At 42.2% G+C, this 17972-nt stretch overlaps 2 pseudogenes across 2 annotated transcripts; one reads left to right on the top strand and one right to left on the bottom strand.

Annotated features, from left to right (window-relative positions):
• Positions 1–3441: 3441 nt before the first annotated feature.
• On the bottom strand, positions 3442–10417 carry LOC145494992 (steroid 17-alpha-hydroxylase/17,20 lyase pseudogene; annotated as a pseudogene). The gene is made up of 2 exons (XR_014050363.1): positions 7835–10417; positions 3442–6196 (listed from the first exon to the last, which is right to left on the bottom strand). The product of XR_014050363.1 is annotated as a steroid 17-alpha-hydroxylase/17,20 lyase pseudogene (transcript).
• A 1810-nt stretch (positions 10418–12227) lies between these two features.
• Positions 12228–17835, top strand: LOC145494506 (steroid 17-alpha-hydroxylase/17,20 lyase pseudogene; annotated as a pseudogene). Its single transcript, XR_014050260.1, has 2 exons — positions 12228–16950; positions 17015–17835. The product of XR_014050260.1 is annotated as a steroid 17-alpha-hydroxylase/17,20 lyase pseudogene (transcript).
• Positions 17836–17972: the final 137 nt, after the last annotated feature.

Genomic DNA, 17972 nt, shown 5'->3' with positions numbered 1-17972 from the left:
GTCAAACTTGTGACGTCACAGTGATGACGTCATGTTTGTTGCCACTTTGGAAGTTTTTAATATGCATATTTTTTACAATGTGTTCGAAAGAGCACATCAAGGGGAGTTGAAACCTGAAAAAATTTTGTCCATATCATAAAAACTAAATGAAATATGGCATTTTTAAATATGAAAAATAACTCTGCAAAATATGGGGTCCCCCCTTGTGAAAAATCCCCAAATTGGAGCCATAATTTTGTTCCAGCAAATGAAGCTATGTTGCACATGTGATGTGCCAGATGACTAAAGCAAAAATAAAGAAGAAAATGGGAATAAAAAATTATCCCTGTAGTGTTATTGCGTTAAAATTAGTTTTGTTACGTCATAACCTGTGACGTCATCCGTTTTTTTACTGTTAATACCATCCTAACAAAGTCGAAAATCAAATTTCTAAAACCATTCGATTTTTGACAACATCAAGCTTTCTATTTTTCTAGATTATTAGCCTTCCTAGAATAAAACTGAAAAAAATAAACCAGAGACTGGCTTAAGAAGGCTAGTATGGTTAAGCAAATTCCGGGGGGGACAACAAAAAAATATTTAACTTACCATATCTCGAAAAATAATCATCATAGCAAAAAACGGTTTCCGGCATTTTACTCCTCAAGTCAAGGCCTTTCCAATGACATAATCTTTTTATCAGATTTTGCAAAAAATTATAGCACGTTTTGGTGACGTCATCAATTATGACGTCATAATCTGACATTTTGTCACAACTTCCAAATTAAAATAAACTGGAGAACAAAGAAAGCTCATCTGCCAAACCTGGTTCAGAAATATATAAACCAAGCAAATATAGCCTTCATGAAACATTAGGGGGATGGTTTGGCCCGTACGTGGATGTAGGTTTTGCATCGTGGTTTGCTTCAGCACGAAATAATATTTGTTTCCCCCGTTTTCTGCTTCTGGTTTTTATTTTTAGATGATTAGCTGTGTTGCTCAGAACCAGGGCCGGCTTGCTCGGAAGCGCTAACCGAGGATTAAAGGTTAACCGAAGTATAAATTTTTCTTGTATGCAAATGTTTTTCACTGCTTTTGTTTTGTGCAGTTTTAGTTTATTCAAACTCAAAACAGTAGGCCAAACAAAATAAACAGAAAACCTCACTGCAAAGTTGCAAAACTCAAATCAATATTCTCGCTTATCCTGGGTTAGCTTAACCTGGCTTTAAGCAACCCGGCCCTGGGGCCGGGCGGGGGGGTATTCCCTTATGTGGGCTATATAGGTATGTTTAGCCCCAAAGGGTAGGGTTTTAGGCTGCGTTTTGGTCATAAATAGGGTATCGATTTTGGCCATTTTGGTCATAAATAGGGTATAGTTTTTGGACTCTATAGCTAGTCTTGAACTTGCATGGTATGTTTCTTAGCAGAAGCTTCTTTTTCAGGTCATAAATAAGGTAGGGAAAAAGGAGGATTTCGTTCATAAATAGGGTAAGGGTTTTGGGAAGCGGGCTGCACACCCACACACCCGGGCCCTGGGGAGTTTGAGAATAAATGGAGCTCGCGCATATCATGTAATGGGCTGACTCGAAACATCAGGCCAGGCAGATTGAGAGTCTTGCACGAATTTAAGATTATGCGTAAACGCCATCTTAAAAAAAGTTACCTATATACGTTACTTTTAATTCAATATTATATCAGGAGCCATAATCGGGGACGGAGAAAGTAAGCGCGCGCCATTTCTAGTGTTGGGGTTGTCCCCATGATATGGGACAATAATTCTATTTTTAGAACAAATTGCGCCATCGCCTGCGGCACACGCGCGTACATGCTGCGAGGATTTTTGCGGATGTCGCGCAGGGGAAATGGCGTCCGAAATTCCCGAAATTCTTCATGTTTTTGGCCCAGAACTCAACGCGTTTACGTCTGTTGGAATTTGGTCAATTAAGTATTTTCGTCGTAAGCTGCTCCAGTTTGAGTAAAGTAAGACAGTGTCGAATTTAGGTATGTTCCGCTTTAAGCTTAGATATATATCGCTGACCAAGTTGTGTTCCGACGGATGCTTCTTTTACATGAGCTGTACATTACTCCACTTTAAATTTCACATATGTTGAAGATTGACATCTTTTCCATTACACAGCAAAAAACTAGCTGGATATATTTAGATATAGCAGAGCTTCAGGACTTCATAGTTTCCTAGCTCCTCTTGCCACTCGCTTGCGAGGAATTTGCCAGTCTATCGCGACCGAAAAGTAAAATAAAATTTGCTAGTTTGAGTTTCGCCTGAATTGTAAGCAACGCTTGATGTTTCATCAAGGCCCAATAACTTTACGTCCGTAGATACTGCTCAGTTTTATTCGTGTAAAATCCAGTAAATTCTCTGTTGTCGATGAACGAGAGCGCCCGCCGATGTGTGTTTTGTACAGTCAGTAAACATGACAAATTGTACTTCCGCCGCACTTTCGTGTGAAAGCGTACATCGAACTCAAACAATAACTCTGTAGTTTTTAAATATGTTTAAGATTGATAAGTGTTTGAGAGCATATTAAAAGCGAAGCTGAAAATATGCGAATAAGGCAGAAATAATCAGCAAAGTATGAGATGTACGATGACGCTTTCTTTAATCAACTTCGAATAACGATTTCGATTTTGTTGATCGAGTTATCAAAACTCCTTGTCTATTTTCATTTTCGCAGTGTAAAACTTCACTATGCTTATGTTGAAGAAACACACATGATGTTAGTAGCCTTTTTTGCGTTCGTGAAATTTGTTGCAACATCTCAGCACAAAAGATAACGAAAGAAATCTTTGTCAAGATTTGTTGGCAATTGAAAACACCGACTCGGACTTGAAAGTGCACGAGCTGCACTATGCAAATGAGCTAATTGTACGCGTCAGACTTTCCTTTCAAAAACTTTTGCAAACACACCAAACAAGCAGAAACAATAAGAAACCATCGAAACAGGTTTTGGTTATGATTCACCATTGTCTCAGAAACTCACAAATTAACTCGATACCAGAGTAGAGAGTTTCTTGCTATATTCTTAAGTCAGAACAAACGAAAAAACATACGCATAAGCTTTCAACTAGCGCGAGCAGATCTTATTATCCATTCCCAGCGGGAGATTGAAGTCTTGTTTTCGACCCTGAAAAGCCCACCTTTTCCGTTAGCTCAGAGCGTAAAACTACATATAAGCGCCCTGGTTCGTATTCCCTGCCTTATTCCCTACCTACGCTGTGAAAAATACGCAAGATAATCCCCAAAGGTCTTTCAACTCCCACCATTTGATCACGCAACGTGACAACATCCACGCAAGAGCCCTCGACATGTGCGTAGATCCGCGCGGATATATGACGTCAGGATGGCGCAATTTGTTCTAAAAATAGAAAAATTGTCCCATATCATAGGTGCGCGCGGATCCCAAGACTTACGGTCTCCGTCCCCGATTATGGCTCCTGATTATATCTATTACTTTAAGGCTATTTGTATTTTGTCAAATTTATGTTATATCAGGGCTCCATCTAAACAAGCTGTGCTAAATTGGATACCCCCTGAATAAACATTGATTAAAATTTAAATTAACATTAAATTAGAATTAGTTTGTTTTTTTGTATGACTAAAAGAATAATTTCATTTTGATTGGCTGGGAGCAAGCAAATTTATCGTTAATTTTTAATTTGCACTGCACTGTGAATTAAATTGCGCGCGTTGTTAATTTTCTCAGTCACATAAAGACTAATCGTATGAAAGCTCGAGCAATTAAGGCCTAGTTTTCACTACGACATAGGCACAACAGTATTAAGGACGCCATAGCACAAGCATAAGTACAAGCACACGGTAGCGAGGACGCACACAACACAGGCAAAATAAAACCATTTAGTGACAAGCTGGAAATAGTTTCTCTCAAAGTCTCTTAACTGATTTCCACGCTTTAAAAAAAAAATTGAGAACTTTGTAGAGTATCACTGATTACATAGCGGTGTTTACAGGTACGTTCCCTTGTTTTCTTTACGTGGCTCTTGAAATTTTGTAGAGTTTTGGACAAAGATCGTTGACGTAAGCTAGTTAGAATCTAAGCCTCCTACGCCGAAGCCCGTTGGGCTCTTCAAGCAATCTTCCTTCCCCCTAGGAACGTGGGAGACGAAGATTGCGCAACGAACCCAACGAGCGTCCACTTTGTAGGTTAGTTGAGGTTAATTTAGTGGCGGATCGACGTGAGCTCGGGCTCTTTGTGCATCCCTGTTTTCTTTGCAAAAGAACGTGACGATTCTTATCTTTGATTACTATTTCATGTTTCAATGGACCCGCTGAAAATGTATCTGAGTCAACTATCGGTGAGGTGACTTTCGGGGCCATTTACCCACTGCTTCCCTCCAAGGTACGGGATTGCACTACAAAGCACTTCTAAACTCATTTGAATCTCATACTTAATAAGAATAGATCACATTTGTCTCATGCTTCGTTCTTTAAAACATTGAATCGTTATTCCACATTGAATCATCGTTCCAAGAATTCAAATAAAATTTGTTAATGATCTATAGTCAAAAGATGCGATGTTAGCACCTTTTTCCGTCTGCTTTAGATTGTCAGAAACGCGATGAAACTAGTCAGTCGATACCAATCAATACTAATAAGGCCATCAATTTTCATTGGAAATCGATGACAATCGGTGTGAAGGTCACAGAATATTCCTCTTCGTCGATTGCCATCGATTATCAATATCAATCGATTGGACACCCCGGGTAACCAATCAAAGAATAGACAAACAGGAAGGAGTAACACAAGGCCAATTTAGAGCTATAGTCGAATTTAAATGTTGCTCTGTTATTGCTCATATCAACTGGTTAAATCGGCTAAACGTATAGTATTTGCTGGGAAAATGGTTGCCAATTTGTTACAAAATAAGTGAATTTGTTGGCTGTAAAATTTTTAGAACCAATATGCTGCTCATTTCTAACATGGTCTGGTCACGTATCTTTTGCAGGCCAGTTTTTGCCCCGGGGTATCCAATCTATGAAATCGATAATCTACAGCAATCAATACCATTCGACATCAATTAATTGATTGATATCAGTTGATAATCAATGGCGAAGATTCGTGTGGTTATCGATTGGTATCGATTTTCGTGCGGACATGGGCCAATACTACAGACTTGAAAAAACGGAAAGTGGTTGCATCGTGCCTTCACAGAAAAATTCTGGTAACAGAAGTTGTACTTTTGCAAACAATGAAATTGCCGACAACAGCAGCATGAGTTGTTGCAAAATAATGAATAAAGCAGCAATACCTAACCTGATAATAACGAATCTAACCGTGCTTAAAACAAAGATCACATATATACAAACTAAAAACTCTATGAAGGCGCCAATTGTGTCTAAAAGATATAAAACATGCTGAGCTGTCCACGATGGCTAACAACTCTAAACGTGTTTCCACTTTCTCTCCTCTTCTTGTTAGCAATAAACACTTCATCGACGTTCACCTCAAAACGGTAAGGATGATAGCCTTTGACGATGTACCTTATATTCAGTAAAGCCTCTTCCCGGACTTTTTGCGTAGACATAATGACACGGAAAGGCAATGACGGGCAAGTGGATAATTCGAGTCCACGTGCAACAGGGTGTATTCTTTGCTTTGAGAAGACTGGATCGGAATTTCGTCCCCAGGGCTTCCTAATCGGACAGGTAGCGTGCGTGACGTCTGTTTGAGGTTGCTGTGCCAATCGATAGCAATCGATGAACGGTTTTTGTGTGGTTATCGATTGGTCATCGATTGACCGATACCAATCGATACCAATGAACTAATTTTATGGATTGATCGATTGGTTTTCCGATCGTCGATTTCCATTGATTGGATATCCCGGGTTTTTGTCTGTCCGCAGCTTCATCACGACAACGACATGATATTCTGGGTTTTTGCCTATTGTTCGTTGTCATGCGTTTTGCATGTCACATTGGCCAATCCGCAACCATTTTTGAGTTTCATCTGAAGTCATTACCATGTGTATTTAGTAGACGATCGGTCAACCAGTCGGTTGCTTTACTTTACTTTTTGCTGCTACACCGTGCTGACGAGACCCAACCAGGTCGAAACAGCTGTCCACGGTTGCAATTCTTGGCTTTCAGTGTCGTTTTCCCGTTAAGCTTTCTACGTAGTAATCAGCCTTGCTTCATTGTTATGTTTCTATTTTTGGCTGATGAGATCTTTTACAGATCCTATCTAAACCGGACAGGTGTCACAGTGATATGTGTATCCCCGTGACATGTGTATCCCCGCACACATATCACTAGTGATATGTGTATCCCCTCCAAAATGGCGACCAGTGATATGTGTATCCCCCACCCCCCTCCCCTCTACTTTAAAAAGCAATATCCTCCTTGAAAGCGTTCTCGTCGTCCGGTCGCTTACTGGACGAACGACTAACCCAAACAGGCTTAAAACACAAATCTCAATTTTTGTAGTTGAAAAAGTTTACGTATCTGCTGCTGGAATTGTGTTCTTGATCCTAACTGGTTTTCTGCGAGCAGGATATAATGAATTTAAAGTTGAACACCAAATGGATCTAGATATATTTCAATTTGAGTTTCACGGCACCGGATTTCTAGGAAGATATTAATTGCGCGGTGCATTCTCACCCCTCGAGTAACGTATATTCTCCACTGTTCATCGCCTTGTTTGCATCTGAATTATTCGTGGAGTGAAACACATATCACGGCTTCGACCCGATCGCCATAAAATGATTAGTGGCACTCGTGTATCCCCTGCACCCGCTTTTCAGTTCGACTTTTTGTAAGAAATGTTAAGTCTCAAGCTGTATACATAGCTATACTGCGAATATTGCTAGCACGTTTCATAATATTCGACGTTTATTCTTCGGCAGTTAGCCTAGATTACGGCTATCTTCAGGGGATACACATATCACTGCGCCATGTAATAATCAGTGATATGTGTATCCCCTGCATGCGGTCGGCGACGGTGTACAACCGAGGTCAGTGAAACTCCAGAAATCCCAAGCTATGAATAAATGCCGGGTGTGAATATTTCTAGCAAGCCAGTTTTGACAATGCAAATGTTATGGGCATTTTTCTTCTTGGGTGGAAAGCCAATATAACAGCTGTGTCCATGGGGATACACATATCACTAGTTCATGAAATAATCAGTGATATGTGTATCCCTTATTATCCCGTGCACGCGTGCACGCGTTTTTAGTGGAATTATCGAGTTTCAAACTTCAGTGAACCCAAGCCGTGTAAAAACGTCGGGTGCTAATATTGCCTGCAGTTTTGACAAGGTTGATGCGTTATATTATAACAGCTGTGTTTCTGGGGATACACATATCACTGCGCCATGAAATAATTAGTGATATGTGTATCCCCTGGACGCGATTTCAGTTTAGATATTTAGACATTCGAGTTGCAAACTCCGCAAACCTCAACCTGGGTATAAACGTCGTAGCGAGTAAGCAGCCAGCACGTTTCGGCAATAATTGGCCATTTTCTTCGATCAGGTAGATAGCCAATCTAACGGCTGTGTTTAGGGGATACACACTGAGATCACTGCGCCATGAAATAATTAGTGATATGCGTATCCGCTGTTCGAAGTTTTAGTCAGATATACAATCGAGTCGGTTGGAACTCAACCAAACTCAAGAAATCCTAATCTGCTCCGTTGGGCGCGAATTCATTTCTGGTTTCTTCTACTCTTTACAGCGCTCGTCGGAACCTCGCAACCGAGTCGCCATTTTGTTCGTTAAATGCCCAGGCGCGTATCAGTGTTTTGTGTATCCCCACAGGGGATACACATATCACTAGTGATATGTGTGCGGGGATACACATATCACGGGGATACACATATCACTGTGACCGGCAGCATTTTCGTTTGCGGTCTCTTGCATCATTTTATTTACAGATTTACCCAAGGGAACTACAGTACGAATTACCACTCGCATACAACAGGATTTAGCTAAGAGAAGAAAATAACCAAAAACATAATATCAATAGAAATAGTTTGAATTGAGTTAGAACTTAAGAGTTCTGTAGCGGGATTCAACTGTACGTGACCAAAATTAACTCGAAATGCTCATGAACTAAATTAACTTAGTGTCCCGGGGGTACTCCAAGAAAAATTGGGCGGGGGTGTGCGGCCCTCCTCCCAAAACCTTTACCCTATTTATGACCAAAATCTGCGATTTTCCCTACTCTATTTATCACCTGACCAAAACTTCTGCACCCTATTTATGACCTGATCCTAAATCAATACCCTGTTGCAGACCTGCCGTATACTTAGTTCCCTAGTTCAGATCGATGTTAAAGGCATCGTGAAGGGCTTTTGTTGATGGTCTTATCGATAATGATAAAAAAGTAGCTTCTTCTAAAAAAAAGTAGTCTCCTTCGCAGCCGTTATTAGGTTCATAACGTAACGCGTTGCGTGACGCAGAAGCGTTGCGTGACGACCCTAATAACGGCTACGAAGGAGACTACTAGAAAAGATATCCAATTCAAGACTAGAGTGCAAAACTCATACCCTACATCTGACCAAAATAGCTAACATCGATACCCCAATTATGACCAAAATTGCTGAAAAACCATACCCTTTGCAGCCACAGATACCTATATAGCCCATATAAGGGAGCATCCCCCTCGGGCTCGGTGTAGTCTGACTCTATACGATAGGAAAAAACAAATAAGATAATGTTGATACGGAATGTTAAACGGCATGTCTGTTGAGGGCACAGACGCTGAACGACTGAGGCATCGAAACAATTCCATTGATGGGTTTCAAAGTTGGAAGATCGCAGCCTGGTGGATTCTCGAACTTGAAGCTGTGCAGCAAGCGTGCCAACACCAGGAAGAGCTCAAGCCGTGCCAAAGACTCCCCCAAGCAAACTCGACGTCCAGCCGAGAACGGGAGGAAACGGTCAGCTTTTGGAGGCACAAAATTACCTTCCTCGTCCAGGAATCTTTCAGGTCTGAAGGCGTCCGGGTCATCCCAAATCTCTGGGTCGTGGTGGAGGGACCATAGATTCATTAGGATTGTGGTGCCCTTAGGAATAGCATATCCCTGCAGAGTGGTGTCCACGGTCGTTTTATGAGGAACCGACAGAGGGACAAGAGACGAGAGGCGAAGGGTCTCAGTTATGGTGGCTTCCAAATATGGCAGATTCTTCTTATCCTCCAATTCTGGCAACCGTTCTGGACCAGTGACTTGATCTAACTCTTGATGCAACATCTGCTGGACTTCTGGGTTGTGAATCAGGTACAATAATGCCCAACACAGGGTGCTGGCAGTGGTTTCCAATCCGGCCATAAAGACCTCAGCCATGGTCATGATGAGATTCTCGTCTGTCAGGAACTCCCTGACAGATGAATCCTCATCCTCGGCTTCTTTCTTTGCCTTCAACAGCGCGTCTGTCAGATCTTGAGGATTATCAATTCTATTCGCCTTCACGTGTTCTCGATAAATTCTACCAACCAGCTCGTCTCGTTCTTGGCATGTCTCTTTTAGGGTCTTGATAGACTTGAAGGGAATAAAACTCAGCCAGGGGAACAGGTCCACTACGCTTCCTCCCGCAACCACACTCGCGGCTGTGAGAGTAATTTGCAAGAACTTCGTGAACTCTGGGTCATCCAGTTCGTATCTCGAGCCAAATACCAAAGCACAAATCACATTCATCACGGCCAGACGAATCTCTTTAGTAATATCGTATGGTTGTCCATTTCTGGAGCGGACTCGCTTCAAGAGCAGGTCAAATTCATCATTAATGACAGTTCCTCGCTTAAGCTTGCCGTTGCTGTATGCTTTGAGCGCAGAGGAAGCAACCTTACGGCGAAGTCTCCACTCCGGAGAATAATCCGCTAAAATGATTGCCCTTCCTTTTGAGAAAATGTGCGTAGTGTAGAGACTCGGACGTCCAGCAAACTCGGCAGATTTTGTAACGAGGACCTCCTTAAGAGCATTTCCACCACTGACGAATACCACGAGCTGGCTGCCGAGATATAACCGAAACACTTTGCCATATTGTTTTTCTAATTCCACGAGATCAAGATGGCGTGAATCGCCGACCAATTTGTGCGCGTTTCCAATAATCGGTAAAGGAAACGGCCCTGGAGGTAGATTTCTGTTTGCAGCGAAGTGATTCATGACCAGTGTTACAAGAATAACCGCCAAAATGAGCCATGCCAATTCTTCAAACATGATTGAGCTTGATACTTTTACAGCGACCTTCAAATGGAACAGCTTCGGAAATGAAATCCCAGCCTTTGAATAACTGAGTTTCCTTTTGTTGACTTGGAAGTGTGTGATCTCTCGTCTCAATTTTTTGATGTTGTCTATGCGTGCAACTAAAGCCTTGTGGGAATTGTGTCTTATTTCAATAGCGCAAGGACGAATCACAATTTCTCCACATCATACATAATCGATATCTTTAGACCGGAAAACCGATCGAAAAGACCCAATCTTATGCTAATTATCGTGTAAAACTGAATAAGTCTTATACGGTCAAATGTAATTAAAACGCACTATTTAAAAGTCGGTCGGTTATTGAAAAACGTGAAACGATGAAATGTTTATAAACTGAGAAACGAAATTCAATTATGAGCCAATTTCTCTTTAGTAAGGTCTCTTTTCGTATTAAAATTAATTGAGAGAAAATTAAATTGAACATCAACAGGGGTGACAAAAAGGGCAATTGAATACAATTGTTTTGATGACTGTACAGTGACTTTGGTTTTCACGGACGGAATTAGCTCGAAGCGTGCGGACAAAATACTGCCCAACTGATTTGATCGGGTGGCGATCAGTGGAGGAAAAAGAAAATCAGATTCTACAGTGAGTAGGAAGTTTTCGTAAACTACTAAAGCAAGATTGATTAACACTACCTCGCCGCATTATTGACTTGTCGATATTATTTGCTGTATCAAGCACGCAAGTCGTTTACCATTCAAATGTAGATTTGGACAGTTGTATGTACATGTCAACTCCAACTGGGAATACAAAATCTGCATATGGTAAAGGTAAAGTATGCATACGAGCCAAGGGCTCATCAGGCCGAAGTTTATCCTGATTCCAGTAGCATGAAGCGACTAGGAGTATTTCCACTCCGCCTGGGTGGGATGCTAGTCGATCGCAAAGTTACCCTGCATGTAGCAAGACAGGGTTATCTGCATATAACAAGACACAATGAATTCTCGTTTGCCAGTTGTATGTTGTATTCAGTCTGTCAGAGTTCCAGTAATTTTTATTCTTAACTCCCTTTACTAAGCGGATAAGTCCATAGACTTTTTATTTTCCTACCACGCTAAAATGGTCATTCCTTCTAAAAAAATAAACAGTTTAAAAAGCCTGTATAAAACAGACAGTTGCAACTTAGATTTTACCATGCAAACATGCCTAATACTGGAAAAACTACAATGGCCGAACTACATTGCAGGAGTATTCTCACATTTTATGGCCGAAAGAAAAACTTTTGGCTGGCTAAGACTTGCTTCTGAGAAAGAAGCACTCAAACTGAACCGGATCGCTTACCAAGTCAGCCTCCTGCGCAGAATTTCAAATGCTCACCACGAACTTTACCCCTCCCCCCTCCTCTCCTCCCCTCCTCTCCTCCCCTCCTCTCCGTTCCCCTTGCCTGACAAACCTAAATCTGTCTATATGGCACGATGACAAGTTGTCACGAAGCGTTGTGGACGCTTGTACTACAAGAACATAGGTTGCCTTGGCATTTCCGAACTGCATTGTCTCGTGTTTCTGACAGTGGGTAGTTTTGTTTGTGTAGAAATGTTCTCTCTGGGTTTCGTCACGTCAACCTCACGATACATTTAATTTGTAACGCTATACATAAGATTCGCTAAAAAAAGTATCGCACATTCGAATAATTTTCAGTCTTTCTCTGAATCATACAAGGAAGAAGATAACTGAGACTTATGTTACCTATAACACTGTTCTTTATCTAAGGCCCGCTCCACGGAAACCGGATAAGCTCCGGCCTGATGGTCACTTGGCTCGTATGGAGACTTCACCATTTACCTTACCCCCTCCACACTACTCCAGAAAAATTTGAAAACACAGCAACCATCGGTCATTTTGGAATTGTGTTTGAGAAAAACTCGATTATTATCGTGGCGTTATCATTTTCGGATTTCAAAATGTTTTTCGTCCACGCGAAAGCGTAAAGCCGGCGTTTTCAAATTCCTCAGGTTTGAAGAGCGTTTCCGAAATGCTCGTGAGGGATTAGTGTGGACAGTGGGGCTAACCGTAGAAATAAAGCTCCGTTTTCAAATTTTTCCGGTGTAGTGTGGTCAGCGCGGCCGGGGCCTAAGAGAAAAACACAACAATCTGGTGTTTTAAGATTTCTTTCGTTATGTCTCTGTTGTTCACTACGAAACTAAATTCATTTCAACTCGAGTTTTCATGCAGATTTATTTGAAAACTGTTACTGCTAGGCTTCGTGTTTCCCCGCTGGGTTCTCTGCGCAGATATTTTAGTCTCGAGCATGTGTCGCTATCGCCTCGTGGATCTACAGCTACTTTGACAATGTTATGACGAAATTCATGATCAATAACAGGACAGACGCATGAAAAACTGACCTCAGTTTGTTAAATATTTCATTTATATTCTAAACAGATGTGACGGCTCCACACAAGCCCTCGCGCGAGGCGTGAGATGAGAAAAATCTCGCCTCGCGCTTCCCGCGCGCTCGTGTATCGCGCTAGAGCCCGCTAATCCGCCTGTACTGCAGGCTAGGAGACTGTTCGCAGGCTAGGCTGAGAGGGAGAGGTGACTGACATTTCAAGCTATTCGTACGGCAGTTTAGTTGTTTTCACAAAGGCCCATCAGTGTGACTGAAATTGTGAGTTTGTCTGACGGCGTCTCGTGTTCAAGCGGAATAAACGTTGAAATGTATGGTTAGTCTAAGTTCGCATGACAATAGCCTTATCCAACTTGATCCGGCATATCAAATGTACAAATCTGCACATTCTTTGGACAGGTGATCATTGATCCACTTGAAGGTTCAGTGATTGTGCGGAACACTCTGACCACGTAGAATCTAAGCATCATCATGTTTGAAGAATTGGCATGGCCCATTTTGGCAATAATTCTAGTAACATCGATCATCAATCACTTCCGTGGAACCAGAAATCTACCTCCAGGGCCTTTTTCTTTCCCGATCATTGGAAATGCGCACAAATTGGCTGCCGATTTACGCCATGTTGACCTCATGAAATTAGAAAAACAATATGGCAAAGTGTTTCGTCTGTATCTCGGCAGTAAGCTCGTGGTAGTTGCAAGTGGTCCAAGTGCTATCAAGGAAGTCCTCGTTACAAAGTCGGCCGAATTTGCTGGACGTCCGAGTCTTTACAGCTCGGAAGTCTTCGCAGAAGGAAAGGCAATCGGTTTTGTGGATTATTCTTCGGAATGGAGGCTTCATCGCAAGGTCGCTGCCTCTGCGATCAAAACGTACATCACCGGCAAGGTAAAAGAGTTTGGTATTAATGATGAATTTGACCTGCTCTTGAAGCGAGTCCGCGCCAGAAATGGACAACCGCACGACATCACTAAAGAGATTCGACTGGCCGCGATGAATGTGATTTGTGCTTTGGTATTTGGCTCGAGATACGAACTGGATGACCCCGAGTTTACGAAGTTTATGGAGATTAATGACACTATAATAAAGACGCTTGCTGCTGGGAGTGTTGTGGACGTGCTTCCCTGGCTGGGGTTTATTCCATTCAAGTCTATTCAAAACCTAAAGGAGAAATGCACTGAACGGAATGAGATTATCAGTAGAATTTACCAACAACATATGGACGCTTGGAGAGTTGATAATCCTCAAGATCTGACGGATACACTGTTGAAGACAAAGAAACAAGCTGAGGAAGAAGACTCGTCTATCAAAGGATTCCTGACGGATCAGCATCTCATCATGACCATGAGTGAGCTGTTCATAGCTGGTATGGAAACCACTGCCAGCACCTTGTGTTGGGCTCTGATGTACCTGATCCACAACCCAGACGTCCAGCAGAGGCTGCATCAAGAGTTGGATCAAGTCATTGGTCCAGACCGGTTACCGGAACTGGAGGACAAGAAGAATCTGCCATATTTGGAAGCCACCCTAACCGAGACGCTACGCCTCTCGTCCATTGGTCCTCTGTCAGTTCCTCATAAAACGACAGTGGACACCACTCTGCAGGGATATAGTATTCCTAAGGACACCACAGTCTTAACCAATCTATGGTCCCTCCACCACGACCCAGAGATTTGGGATGACCCGGACGCTTTCAGACCTCAACGATTCCTGGACGAGGAAGGTAATTTTGTGCCTCCAAAAGCTGATCGTTTCCTTCCGTTCTCGGCTGGACGTCGAGTTTGCTTGGGGGAGTCTTTGGCAAGGATTGAGCTCTTCCTGGTGTTGACACGCTTGCTTCACAGCTTCAAGTTCGAGAATCCACCAGGCTGCGATCTCCCAACTCTGGAGCCTGTCGGAGGTCTTGTGTTGATGCCACGGGCGTTTAATGTCTGTGCTCTCAAAAGACATGTTGTTTGACTTTTCCTATCATCATTTATCATATATAATTTCGGTTAGTTATTCATAGGTCTAAAAGGGCTGGAAATTAAGCCTGGTTATCGGGAAATGGGTTTTTGGTTGCTGGTCGACTCAAACGTTAACTAGTGTGAAATGCGAGACCAAATAAGAACGCAAGAACGAGCATGTGTTAATAGAATTCAAGGGCACTTTCATTATGCCATAGCCTGCGTAGCAAGCGTTTCTGTGGGGATCGGGAGCAAAGAATTACAGCACGAAAAATGGAGCGAGTAAAAGAGGGGGGGAGGGGGAGGGGAAGGAAGGAAGGAAACGCTTGCAGACAAACCCCTGGATTTTGAAAACCGCCCACTTGGCCTTTCATGCCTGAGTGCGCACACTGAGATTTCATGCTGTCATCGGCTGTCATAAATTAACCAATAAAATCTTCGGCCTTCCGTAGCGGAAGTGAACTTTGAACCAAAATAAACTTCACTTGTCAAAATATGTCTGAAACAACGAGCGCACGGTAGGAACGGAGAAATCTCGATGAATTAAATTTGGTAATTTATAATCAAGCTATATTTCTACTCAATCCGTCTAAAAGGAAGGACTGCAAGGGTGAAGTTAAAGCACAAATCTGCCAGAAAGTTAAAATGTGAGAAGTATTCCAGTCGCATTAGTAATCCTTGTGTTCGCATGATTCGAAATCTTGGATCACGGTATTCATTCGTCCAGGAATCGATACAAGGTAAAATTAGCAAGTCAATTCCCACAAATGCAACTCCAGTAAAGAAGCGTTTGCTGGAAACGCCAGATTTGCAAATCGGTTCGAGTGTTATCGCCTACAGCAAAAACGAACAATGGAAAGTCTTCCCGGCAAACTTTGGAATTTGGGCAGGAAAGGCTTCAAACATCTGAGAGGGGAAATAACGATAATCTTGACCAGTATCTGAATAAAGATAATCTTCACCCAGGCGGCCCCCAAGTCAAAGTTGTAAATAAAATGTCCTCGTAAGAATTCCCTGCGACGAGACGACTAAATTTTTGGTAAGGCAAATATGTGACAAAAACTGGCATGCCGCAGCTAACACTATAACAAATCATTGAGAATTGTACCCAGAGGTTCTAAATGCTGTCAACAAAAATGTTTCTAATGAAATGCCAGAGTACCTACGACAACATGTTACCACGTAACAAGCCAGACGAAATCACTAGGTTTTCCCACGCAGCAGTGCGAATCAGTTTCTGTCCCGTGGTTTATTATCGTGGTTTATCACCTTGGCGCATGTGGCATTCAAGAAAGTGATGTTAAAATTAAAGGAACAGCTGCAAATCGTCGCGCTTGCTTCTGTAATAATGTGCAGGCTTTGGAAAACCAAAGCGTCGCCATTGCACTACAGGATTTCTACCGTACTGTCGAAGCTGACGACTAAATCCTCGTTCAGCGAGAAAAGTTAAAGCGTTTTGTAACTAAGCTTCGAACGCGTCTTCCCCTTTTGTCTGGCACTCAAAGGTATTAAAATACCTTTGATCGACACATGTCAATAATATTGGACTAGCCCAGCCAATCACGAGCTCCGTTCGCTGGCGAACGGAGATTTTCAAAATCCAGGGGTTTGTCTGCAAGCGTTTCCTTCCTTCCCCTCTCCCACCCCCCTCTTTCTGCTTTTTGGTTCTCGCCCCATTTTCTACGCAGACAAAACACCGAAAATCCCCTTCCTCCGTCTTTCTTTGCTTCCAAACCCCACGGAAACGCTTGCTACGCAGGCTAATTATGCCAAAAATGTCGGCATTTTCGGTCGGAATTCCAATAAAGGTCTGTTCTCGTTTCGTCCGACCGGATCATTCGGGACCACCTCGGGAGGTGGTCCTCTTTGATCGGTCAGTTCAGTCGGAGCGAAATTTGCCGTTCCATTTTGACAAACCCGTTCGTTGCCATACTTCTCTGCAGTAGATTTCACATATATGGGTTTAGGCAAGATAATAGAAAATCTTAAGAGCCTGTCCTGTCGGTTGGCCCAGTTTGATAGGAAAATGCCGTTTCATTTCTACTTGGTTAGTCTCACTGATTTTCTTGACCGGTCACGCACCCCAATACGAGTTATTAAAAATATAACGATCAAAAAAGCCGAAATCAGTATACTATTCTGCTTATTATATGGCTATCGCCTTTTTTGTTTTTTTTTTTCACGGGCGCTATTTCAACTGTCTTCCTTGTTAAGTGTTGATCAAAATGGCGGACGAATGTGGTCAGGGTATTAGAAACGCAGTCTGCGGACTACAGACCGGAGGTAAAATGCAGACTGTAGACCAGGGGTAAAATGCAGACTATAGAACAGGGGTACATTGCTGACTGCAGACTGCAGACTGTTTAACTGAATCGTGTTCCCATTTCCATCATCAAGAACTAACTGTAAACAGGCTAACCGAAGAGTTATATAGGTTAACCCGAGTGATGTTCAGTCTAACCAGAGTGATATTCAGTCTAACCAGAGTGATGTTCAGGCTAACCAGAGTTTATATTCAGTCTAACCAGAGTGATGTTCAGGCTAACCAGAGTTATATTCAGTCTAACCAGAGTGATGTTCAGGCTAACCAGAGTGAAAACTTTCACTGCAGCTACCTTGAATAATCCTGTTTATATATGGTCAGCACTCGATAATGGAAACATTACTCATTAAAAAAGTCTGTAGTCTACAGTCTGCATTTTACCCTCAGTCTGCACTTTACCCCCAGTTTGCAGTGTGCAGTCTGCACTCTGTAATCTGTAGTCTGCAGTGTGCAGTCTGTGTTCTTTTCACTGACCGAGGCTGAATGACTACTTCGCACAAGTCATGACCCAGGTCTCGAGAAGAATGACAGGAAGAGACCAAGCAGCCGATACTCATGTGATACTGCTTGTGGCTCTGATATGCTCGAGGAAGCCAGTAATTCCAAACTGGTGATGCAGGCTATCCAGAATACACACACTATCTTCATTTAAAATAACATGCTCGAACCGTTTGGTTAAATCTCTGAAAATCAGTCGGTGACCCCACCCACTTTTGTATTCCTCACACAACTATGTATCTCATTGTCTTAACATAGCAAAGGTTTGAAAGGAAATCAATATATAAACAATAGCCTTTGTTTGGCACGAAAATATGCTAGGATATTTATCCCCAGACATTATCTGTTCCGAGAAGCAAACAGTTTTCTGAGAGCATAGCTTGAGAAAAACTGTGAGCCTTGAGGAACTGACAATGTCCAAGGACAAATATCCAAGCATATTTTTGATGGAGGCTATCGTGTTTATTATCCTTCAAATATTTTTTGCAACATGCGTAGTTTTGAAAATTGGGGAATATCACTTGGATATTCCCCAGGAATATTCAGTCACGTGACATGTTTAAACCAATCAAGCATGAGTGAAAGTATTTGATAGATTATAAAAATAACATCATTCATTACTAATCAAAGGATATTTTGTAGGAA

The sequence above is a fragment of the Orbicella franksi genome, chromosome 8, assembly GCF_964199315.1.
Source record: "Orbicella franksi chromosome 8, jaOrbFran1.1, whole genome shotgun sequence".
Lineage (NCBI taxonomy): Eukaryota > Metazoa > Cnidaria > Anthozoa > Scleractinia > Merulinidae > Orbicella > Orbicella franksi.
This window is presented reverse-complemented; position numbering and strand designations above follow the sequence as displayed.